Here is an 11,424-nt window from a genome sequence, read left to right as displayed (position 1 = left end):
CACAGAAAAGGTGGCCTACAACATAAATCTGAATGTGTTGTTTATCTCCTGTCTGGCAGGTTACCTGTTAATGGTCACTTGATTGGATACCCTGGGGAGCCTGGCCAGTCTTTTGTAATGACAAATGCTTAGTTCCTGAGCCAGGTCACAGGCTTACCCTATTCATACACAGACATACCCTTAGGACAGGATTTGTGAACGAAAAGACAATGGGGAGGCTTTTCCATTTTCTTTCAACCTTGCAGAGAAATATTTGAGGTCAATTTGGGAGGGACAAAATGGTTTCAGGATGTTTTCTGTGGGGTTTCAGACGTGTGGTTTATATATGCAGTTATGAACATTTTATCTTTTATATATATGTAAGACCTTAATTCCCCCCCCACTTTACGATACAGTATATGGTTTATTTGCGCATAAATGTAACCTGCTCATAGATGAAGGGATTGCATAGCCTCCAACATTTCCCTGATGAAAATAGGGACATCCTATTCCATAATAATAATTTTACTGTTTACACCACGCTCATCCTACTGGGTTGCCCCAGCCACTCTGGGTGACTTCCAACACATATAAAAACAAAATAAAACACTAAACATTTTTTTAAAAAAACATTCCCTATACAGGGCTGCTGCAAGATGGCTTGGGGGTTGCATAACTCCATACCCTCCATTATTTCTCTGATGAAAATAGGGACGTCCGAAGGGAAAGCGGGACATTCTGGGATCAAATCAGAAATGGGGACGGCTTCTGTAAATCCAGGACTGTCCTGGAAAATAGAGACACTTTGAGGGTCTGGGATCGCAGAGGATAAGAAGCAGGAGGCCCAGCCACGAAATTAAAAGACGCCAGCTTCTTGGGAGAAAAGCAATGACAAACCTAGACAGCATCTTAAAAAGCAGAGACATCACCTTGCCAACAAAGGTCCATATAGTTAAAGCTATGGTTTTCCCTGTAGTGATGTATGGAAGTGAAAGCTGGACCATAAAGAAGGCTGATCACCAAATAATTGATGCTTTTGAATTATGGGGCTGGAGGAGACTCTTGAGAGTCCCATGGACTGCAAGAAGATCAGACCTCTCCATTCTTAAGGAAATCAGCCCTGAGTGCTCACTGGAAGGACAGATCGTGAAGTTGAGACTCCAATACTTTGGCCACCTCATGAGAAGAGAAGACTCCCTGGAAAAGACCCTGATGTTGGGAAAGATGGAGGGCACAAGGAGAAGGGGACGACAGAGGACAAGATGGTTGGACAGTGTTCTTGAAGCTACCAGCATGAGTTTGACCAAACTGCGGGAGGCAGTGGAAGACAGGAGTGCCTGGCGTGCTCTGGTCCATGGGGTCACGAAGAGTCGGACACAACTAAATGACTAAACAACAACAAGGAACACAAGCGGGCTTCCTGTGAGCATCTGCTTATCCACTGTGTGAGCAGAATGCTGAGAAACGTGGACAATGATCCACATTCCTTTGATATGATTTTCACATTGCAGCCCCCTGCTATGATCATTGTTAACACTGAACACAGCGATGTCCAACCGGTCGACCACGATTGACAGGTAGATCCCCGGTCGATCGTGGCCGATCGCGGGATCCTTATCAATTGCAGGATTAAAAGCCATGTACAATGAATGTTTTATAGACTTCTGCCGACTTTAGTTGGCCTTGTTGTTTTTTGCATTTGTCAGTGTTGTAGTTAATGGCTAGCCTTTCCCCCTTACTAAAAGAAGCTCAGCAACTCTGTCCCCACCCAAAAAAGCTCAACAACTTTTGCCTCTCCCCCCTAAATAAAACAAAACTCCTACAATGACAATGGGTAGATCACTGCCAGTTTTTTTTAATACTGGGAGTAGATCACAGTCTCTTGGGAGTTGGGCGTGCCTAACAGAGGCTAACGAACCAAGAACCATGTTGGCCTGTAAACTGGATTGCATAGGACGTAGATGTTATGTACTGAGTGGAATAGGATCCAAAATGCAGCAGTCTGATTGGTCCTAGAACAATAGGATTCAGAATGCAGCAGTCTGATTGGTCCTAGAACAATAGGATTCAGAATGCAGCAGCCTGATTGGTCCTAGAACAAAAGGATTCAGAATGCAGCAGCCTGATTGGTCCTAGAACAAAAGGATTCAGAATGCAGCAGCCTGATTGGTCCTAGAACAATAGGCTCCAGAATGCAGCAGTCTGACTGGTCCACAGGAGCCAACCAATCCAGCTCCAGGTGGAAGTGAATCCGCGACCTGATTGGCCTACAGGAGAATCCCGGAATTAGCCAATCACGTGGGGCCCATTGTGTAAATAATGAATATAAAGCAGACATTCTGGGGGAACTTCCATTCCTCCTCACCACTATGAGCTGAATAAAGAGCATGAAATCCATTCTCGACTCCAAGTATATTTCAATAGGCTAAAAGCCCTAACCATTTCTGGGGTTCTCTTCAGCTCCATCCAGCAGACTCAGTTTCTCAGATCATTGCTTAGTATAAATTGCTAAAAAGAAGAAGAATGATGAGCTAAAATAATTACAAATGGCAAAGCTCTGATCTAGACAACTTTATTGGAAGATTTGTGTTTCAGCCAGATCACGCCAAGGTTCCATTGGATGACTGTGGGAACAAGTTGTCTCCCTCCCTGCAGAAGCATCCTGCGTCTCAGGTACTTTATACTGGATCCATACAGCGCAAGGCACAGTCATAGAAGCAGCACTTCTTCACCCCTTTGCACTGAGTGTCATGAGTACACTCCTCCCTCAATATTTTAGGACATTTGAAAACCTTTTCAGGGCAGTTTTTAGGCTTTTCTGTAGTAAAAATGGGTGACAACACATAAGCATTATACTTTTTCTTTTTAAAAAATTTTCTACCCATAAAATGATCCACCCATAGCCACGTGGCTCATTTTTCAAAGCCCTGAAGATTAGCATTTAGGGATCGCATTGTCAGGGACCTAAGTGAATGAGGGAAATGAAATCGTGCCATTTTTAGGTTCCAAAGGCTCTTAGACACACAAGTTAGCAAGCAGATGTGGAACATCATTTCATGCAATTGGCAAGCCACATGAATAATTATACTAATAATTTATTATTTATACCCCGCCCATCTGGCTAGGTTTCCCCAGACGCTCTGGGCGGCTCCCAACAGAATATTAAAAACACGACTTCCGGGTCAGCGCCATCGCTTAATGGCGGATTCCCTCCGAGCTCCGGAGGGAATCGGCTCAACAGGGTTCTGGTCCTGCCGCGCCGGCGACGCGGGGACCCTTAAAAACCACAGGCGCGGATGCCTGTGGACGTGGTGACTCGGTGGGCACCATTAACGCCCCCCGACCCGCGAAGGAGCCTTTTTAAAGGCTACGGAACGGGGAACGGGGAGCGGCGCGGTGCTGAGAGTCCTCTGCTTACCCTGCTGAGCGAAGCCGCATGCCATGGACGGAGAGCGCTGACTTTTTCCCTTGAACATTCGGACTAAAAGCAACAACCCGTGAGTAATAAGGAAATTGGACTTAAAAAGGAATCTTTGTCTTGGAATTCGGTACGACCGGGGGAGGGGTAAAAAGGAAGTCCCCCCCCCCGCCGCCTTGCAAACAATCTAAAGCAAGGACTTGAGAACTAAAGTTGAGAGAAACATCTTTGTCCCTTGTGGAGAAAACTTATTAATTTCATGATTGGACATTATAATTAATTTTGCTGGAGGATAAGAGTTGGTTTTGAAAGTTAAATGCAACCCCCGGGACCCGGGAGTGATCGGTGAGAGAGCCTGCTTAAAAGATACAGACTTTGACAGCTGTCAAATTAGCTGTCAAAGCTGGGGAATAAAAGGAAACGTTGTTTCTGGTGATACTGCCGGTTAGATTTTCTGTAAATTGGATACAAATTGTTGGAAATAAAGAAAAATAAGTTCCATTGGACTTTTGGATTGGAACTGGAAAGATACTAAGTAAATAAAATCCCCCTAGAGGGGAGTTGTGGAACACTGCAAGAAATGGCTATAAGTGGAAAAATACTGATTGAGCTGAACAGGACATTTTATCTCCTGGGAGAGCTCCAGGAACTACAGGGAGAGATCCAGGATCAAGGTAATATTTTGACTACAAGGGCGACAACATTGAAAGAAGCAGTAAATAAATTTGCTGGAACAGTAAGAGACTTGACAAAAGTCTTTGTCGTGGAACCAAAAGCCCTTGAAGTTGGAACAGAAGTGGCTGCAGCTGGGCAAAAGAAATTTGACAAACTTGAGAAAGTGGAAAAAGTGGAAAAAGAGATACATGAGGATTTGGTGGAAAATTTGGTGGAAAATGAAGGTGAAGCCATAATGTTGTGGAAGATCAAGGCAGATCAGAGGCCTGTTAATTCAAGTGAGATCAAGATGGAAGTTGGAACTTTTGGGACATACAGATTTAAAAAATTTAAGGAACAAAATTTGAGCTCCACTTTTAAACTTAGAGGCCTGTTTGGAAGAAAAATGGTCATTACTGGGACGGATCTTCCTCGAGATTTGGTGTTGAATACAAAGGATGGTCAAAAAATCCGGCAGAGTGAAATGGAAAGAGCATTAAGAGCTTTGGAAATCTGGGATCCAGGCTGAGAAATGATGGACTGATGGACATTGGTTTGGGGATCATACCGGGAAAGGGAGGGTGGGACTTGGGAATCCAAAGGGTGTTAAAATATAGTTTTGTTAAGTTCTTTTTTCTTTTTATAACTTTCGTGATTTTTATGGAATGTGGGGAAATTGTGGAAGGGAAATTTGGGTCGATTTTAGGAAAAAGGTTTAAGATCAAGTTAAAATGGGGTCTTTTAAAGTAATTAGAAATAAGGTTCTCAAAATTAATTGAGAAATGGAAGAAAGAAGAAAACGAAAATAAATAGTATTAAATAATGAAATTATTAAGTTAAGGTTGAGAAATATGATAAGAACTTGTTGAGCAGATAATATAAATTGGAATGCAAGAAGGGGAGGGGGGAGGAGGTCTGAGAAATAAGGTGAAAGAAGATAAGGTTCTTTAAACATGTGTTTTTGTTGTTTTTCTTTGTTGGATATTTGTTTTTTGTTTTTAATTTTTGCTTTTTGTTTTTGTCATTATCTGGAAAATTTCAATAAATATTACTTGGGGGGAAAAAACAGAATATTAAAAACACAATAAAACATCAAACATTAAAAACTTCCCTAAACGGCTGCCTTCAGATGTCTTTCAAAAGTCAGATAGTTGTTTATTTCCTTGACATCTGATGGGAGGGCGTTCCACAGGGCAGGCGCCACTACCGAGAAGGCACATTGCCTGGTTCCCTATAACCTCACATCTCGCAGTGAGGGAACCACCAGAAGGTCCTCAGAGATGGACCTCAGTATCTGGGCAGAATGATGAGGGTGGAGATGCTCCTCCAGGTATATATGAATGCTCTGGACCAGCTTTGCCTGGTATTTGGCTCTTGCTTTGCCAGCTGCAAAGCACTATCTGCCAGCCATGTTTCATGTCCTGACCTCCATCTCTGGCTCATGCCGCCTCCTCAAGCTACTGACCTTCTGAACCCTGGACTGGAAAGCATACACTCTTGGAATGGATAGGTTAAGGCTGTCCACAGACCTGGCATTGTCCCCAGCATGCTGGATCAGACCAAGTATGAATGAGTGCAGCCTTCTATCTCTCAGTGGCCAGTCAGATGTGCCTATGAAGCCCAGAAGCAGGAAAGAGACACAAAACTCCTTTCCCACTCATGGACTCCAACATCAGCAGCAGGGCAGACTCCCATGAGACAGGGGTGGGCTCTCCTTCCTTGGAGGTTATTAAGCAGAGTTTGGATGGCCATCTCTCATGGATGCATTATCTGAGGTTCCCTCACTGCCTGACGCTACGATTCTATGATCTACTGTGGGGAGAGGCATTCTGCTGTTTGAATGTTTGACGTTTTATTATGTTTTTACATTTGGCTGGAAGCCACCCAGTGTGGCTGGGGAAAGGGCGGGGTATAAATATCCTTAGGTAAAGGTAAAGGTACCCCTGCCCGTACGGGCCAGTCTTGACAGACTCTGGGGTTGTGCGCCCATCTCACTTAAGAGGCCAGGGGCCAGCGCTGTCCGGAGACACTTCCGGGTCACGTGGCCAGCGTGACATTGCTGCTCTGGCGAGCCAGAGCCGCACACGGAAACGCCGTTTACCTTCCCGCTGGTAAGCGGTCCCTATTTATCTACTTGCACCCGGAGGTGCTTTCGAACTGCTAGGTTGGCAGGCGCTGGGACCGAGCAGCGGGAGCGCACCCCGCCGCAGGGATTCGAACCGCCGACCTTTCGATCGGCAAGCCCTAGGCGCTGAGGCTCTAACCCACAGCGCCACCTGCGTCACAATATCCTTAGTATTGTTTTATTATTAATTATTAAATTTGCATACCGCCCTATACCCACAGGTCTCAGGGCGGTTCACAATATAAAAACACAGAATAAAAACAGAAACAACAGAATATGTCCTCCCCCCCAAAAAAAACCCCCACCACATTTTAAAAGGGCATTGGATGACAATCACCCCAAAGCCTAGTTAAAGAGGAACAATTTTGCCTGGTGCCTAAAGGTGTATAATGAAGGCACCCTCTGGTCCTCTTGTGGAGGAGGCACATTAAGAAAGACCTGGCAGAACAGGATATTATTATTATTATTATTATTATTATTATTATTATTATTGCAGTAATATCATGACCAGTAGCTATCAACCATAGAAAAGCATAGCAAACCTAAGCATTGTACAGTGATACAAAATACCTTACCTTTCTGTGTATCGAGACATTCCGAACCCCAATAAGCAAAGCAGCATTTCTGTTTTCCTTTACAATCGGCATCTTTATTGCAATCATTAAAATTCTTAATATCTTGTTCACCATCCGGTGGACAGTGATCCGGTTTCACTGCAACAGAGGAAATTCAAGATATCAGACAAAACAAGGCTGTGCTGCAGAAACGAGACTCTGCTTAATTCTGTCACTTAGTGCCTGCTTGTATGTTGCCAACTCTGAGTCTGGCATGGAGAAACTGAGGATACTTACTGGGGATGTTGAATAAATCTTAAAGCAGTTTCTAGACTGGAAGCATCCCTCCCAAACACCCACAAGAAAAGCATGCAGGCTCCAAGTTAAAAGAGAATCCTGAATCGATAAATAAACTAGTTGTATTCAACTCATGGAAGGGCCATATAGATCTCCCAGGGGAGGCAATACTTGCAGTAGTCCTGTACTGTTGTAAGGATCTGTATTATCCTGGGAGGAATGATCCCTGCTCTCCTCCTCTGATGCTGTCCCACACCCCAAATGCCATTGGGGGAGGGGGAGCTGCCTTCATCATTTGCATAACCCTGCCTCCTTATCTGCACAAGTTTTCTGAAGCCATTGATTCCCAACACTTGCCAGTTGTTGCACCGGGATGGGAAGCTACTGTAATAACAACTTTCAGAACAATCCTAAGCACAGGAAGCTGACAAAAAACTATACCGGTATAAATTAAGGGGGCATGAACTGTCGGGATCTCTGCTGCGACCAAGCTGATAAAGCTCATTTTCCTCCGGAATTGCCCCCTACAATAATTAACAACCTGAGCCTTTGATGAGGCCTCAGGCACATCCCCGATTCAGCAGAGAATCCAAAGCAGCACGCAGAAGTGATGAGATTTATGGCTACATGCTATGCTTTATTACTAAGCTGCACAGAGAGCAAAGAAAAATACACCCTCTCTCTGTGAGAGCAGAGAGCAACTGCACAACAAAGGAACAAAGGAACAGGAAAACCACTAATGTCACATCCCGTCTCCCGTCTCCCGTGAGACTTCCAACAGCCTGGAATGTAAACAGAGTCCTGTGACTCTAAGCAGCTGCACAGTGGCAAACAGAAACTAACACATACTACCCCAGATCTGGAATGCACTTAGGGCACCAGGGAGGGAGTACAGTGGGCGCTCGGGTTGTGAACGTGATCCATGCAAGAGGCACATTCGCAACCCGCAGCGCCGCATCTGCGCATGTGCGGGTTGCGATTCAGCACTTCTGCGCATGCACGAGAGCAGAAACTTGGAAGTAACCCGTTCCAGTACTTCCGGGTTCGGTGCGGTGCGCAATCCGAAAACACACAACCTGAAGCGTCTGTAACCCGAGGTATGACTGTAATGCTGACTGAGTCTGCTGCTGCCTGGCAAAATGGAAATAGGAACATAGAACTACCTAAAGCCAACATCCCCTTGGGATGATGCCCACCTGTTAACATGCCGGGGGCAGTTCCCAAGCGCCCTTATCAGGTGTGTACGAACTGCAAGGTCGGACAGACACAGCTCATGAGAAAACAGTGTGTGATCAACTGCACAGGAATGCAACGGACAGGGGATGGTGCACTTAGTGTGGCAGCCAACCAGAATGCCCCAGGCACACCCACGACGCAACACACCAATCATGCAGCTACACGCAGCAACAGGAAGGCCAGATAAACAAAGGCATGCAGAAGATTACATTGCACAACTCACAAGCATCCCAGATGTGCACATAGGTTGCCACCCCCCCACCCCCAACATATCCCCACAATACCCCCCCCCCCAGAGGCAGGAACTGGAACACCATACCATTCACAGGCTGGAGGCAGGTTTTGCCGCAGGGGCCTGGGCAGCATTTCAGTGAACTTGGGCACTGAGTGTCGTTCAAGCACCGGTTCCCAGCGGGTTTCCCATGGCAGATGGCATCGTTGCGAGGACAATCCCCAAGTTTAACTTAAAAAATGCAAAAAGGAAGAATTTCAGTGACACCAGTGAGAGTGCAGGAATAGTTAGGAGCATTTTTCCGAGAGAACAAAAGAAGGGACAAGATGCAGGGACAAATGGAGAAAAGACCTTGGCAGTGAAAAGAAAAATAAAATTATATACTTTCCCCATCATGTTTCTGACCTCCTGGTTTTTCTTTGGGGTCAGCTGGTTTCATCCAAAGGATAAGGAACACACACACCTGCAATCTCAAAGTTGCATAGATATTATTTGTGGAGACCCAAATGTACTACTAGGATCCAAATATATTATCAGCAAATACTGTCCATCTTCTCCTCACCTTTAATTTCCTAATTTCTTTAAATATATCCATCTCCCACTTTTCTGGAGAAAGTCACAAAGCAGTTTGCACAGAAATGTTAAAACAATAGGCATGAATTAAAACTGTATTAAGAAACAGACAAGCACTGCAGGAGAACTGTCTTATCTCCAGCTGCTTACGTGTTAGGAAGTAAACCCTCACTAAGTCCCAACACAACAAGACCTTTCCAAGCAGTTCCTCTCAAGACTTACTGCCGATAAAAGGACGTAACTCGTCTGCGGCACAAGTGGGTGGCGCCACTTGGCACAGGATGAAGAAGCCAAGGAAGATGAAAATGCTGGTCGACCTCATGGTGCTGTTAGCAACTGCCCCTCAGTCGGCTGATTAGAGATGGCCAAGGTGGGCATTTATATATCCTTTGGCATATAGCTTTGGAATGGAGGGGCCACACAGCATCCTCTCAGAAACAAGCCAAGACTCTTGTTTTTCTGGCTTTTCATGTTGAGGAACAGGTAGATTGTGTCCAAGGCCCATTTAATTACCAATTTAGCAAACATTCCACCTCCCAGGGGAGTCCTGCAAAGATGAAACAACTGTTTATGGGCTAGGAGTCTTCAGCAGAGAATTCTTGGCTCATCAGAAAGTTCCCAAGATTCCTCAGGGGAAGCCATAGTGGCAGCTGAACGAATATAGAAGTGGTATCATTTGGCAGTACAGAGATGCTCCGGGTATTCTTCTGCTCTGTCTCCTACAGGCTACAAGAGGGGACATTACTCAACTGGACAATTACATTATACAGTGGACGCTCGGGTTGCGAACGTGATGCGTGCAGGATGCACGTTCGCAACCCGCGTCTGCGCACACGCAGGTTGCGATTTGGCACTTCTGCACATGCGCAAAGCACGATTTAGCGCTTCTGCACATGCGTGACTGCCAAAACCCGGAAGTAACCTGTTCCGGTACTTCTGGGTTTCGGCAGTCCGCAACCCGGAAAAAAACGCAAGCTGAAGCTACTGTAACTCGAGGTATGACTGTATATACTCTGTATTTTTTTTCCCCTTACGTGACCCCGTTAAATGTAGAACAGACAGTATTCCCAAATAATTCCACGAAAAGCAGAGGATTTTGGACAACGGTAATGTGCTCAATGTGAGGCTGCTTTGTACCTAGACCTGCAAAATTCACCTGTGCAGAGGAATCCACAATGGTTGCCAATCAGGTTCTGGACCATGGTCCTGGTCTTGTTATATATAACCTAGAAGTTTGTATGCCAATTTTCTGCAAGCTGTGAGGGGAAGAAAAAAGCTGCAAGATAATGAAGCCCCCACAAACAAACACTACCCTATTTTGCCATTTTGCTGGACGATACTCATCCAGATTCAAGCTGATCATTACCTTGATTGCCAGGAAGGCTTGAAATCTTTTCAGACAGTGAGAAAGATTCTAAAAAGGCTGCCTCTTAAAATCAAGGATCCATGGAGGAGGCTCTTACAACCGGTACCAAACAATTGGGAGGCCAATGTGGTGATTTCCAAATGTCATACTATGACTTCCATCATACCTTGCTGGCTGCCACTGATGACAGCTGTGGTCCAGTGACACCGAGATAAAACCCTACTTTGGCTAATGCTCTCCCTCTAACAGATGTACCGATTGGACTCAGAGGGTGAAGGAAAGGGCAGTGGCTGTGCCACATTTACGTATAAGCTAAACAAGCTATAGCTTAGGGCCCCACACTCTTGGGGCCCCCAAAAAAATTTAAAGGAAAAAAACTGGATGTACATTTCCAAAAGATACATATTTTGTTATGTGCCAATGGCTTTAGATACCTAATAGGTCCATTAATTACCATGTAGCATATATTCAACACAAAAAACAGTGACAATTTGTTGTTGACAAAGGACAGCTGGAGATATAAAGGGCCCCATTACCTTCAGTAGCTTAGGGCCTCATCAAACCTAAATCCAGGCCTGGGCAGTGGTGCTGGAGGCAAGGGGGAGGCAGGCTTGCTGAGATATTGGGCCTACGGAGATTGACTTCACCAAGATTATCCCAGCCTCAAGTCTGGTGCTATTACAGGTTGTCCACACATTGGCAAGTTAGAGTTAGAGTGAGCTGACTCATTGAGGATCCCTTAAAGGATGTTTAATTGGTGTCTCATCTCTTCACGATGGAGGTTTGGGGTATAAACATTTGATCATTTGATTATCCAAAGTTACGAATCATTAATTGAACTAGGGTCTGATAATTGTGTGTGAAAAGAAGAATCCTATGAATTTGTAACACTGTCTGGGATCTTCTCCCCCGTTCCCAGCTTAACAGATTCCAATCTCCCTTGTAAAACAATGCAAATGTCATGTTTAATGCTCCATAAAAGAACAGCAA

At 45.0% G+C, this 11,424-nt stretch overlaps 1 long non-coding RNA gene across 1 annotated transcript; it reads right to left on the bottom strand.

The window, feature by feature from the left end:
• Positions 1 to 2,522: 2,522 nt before the first annotated feature.
• On the bottom strand, positions 2,523 to 8,720 carry LOC307218092. Its single transcript, XR_013839760.1, has 3 exons — positions 8,583 to 8,720; positions 6,752 to 6,889; positions 2,523 to 2,797 (listed from the first exon to the last, which is right to left on the bottom strand). It is a non-coding gene; the product is annotated as an uncharacterized lncRNA (long non-coding RNA).
• Between the last annotated feature and the right edge of the window lie 2,704 nt (positions 8,721 to 11,424).

Source organism: Podarcis cretensis, assembly GCF_951804945.1.
Source record: "Podarcis cretensis genome assembly, chromosome: 6".
Lineage (NCBI taxonomy): Eukaryota > Metazoa > Chordata > Lepidosauria > Squamata > Lacertidae > Podarcis > Podarcis cretensis.
The sequence above is the reverse complement of the archived record's forward strand: the minus strand, read 5'-3'. Positions and strand labels throughout refer to the sequence as shown.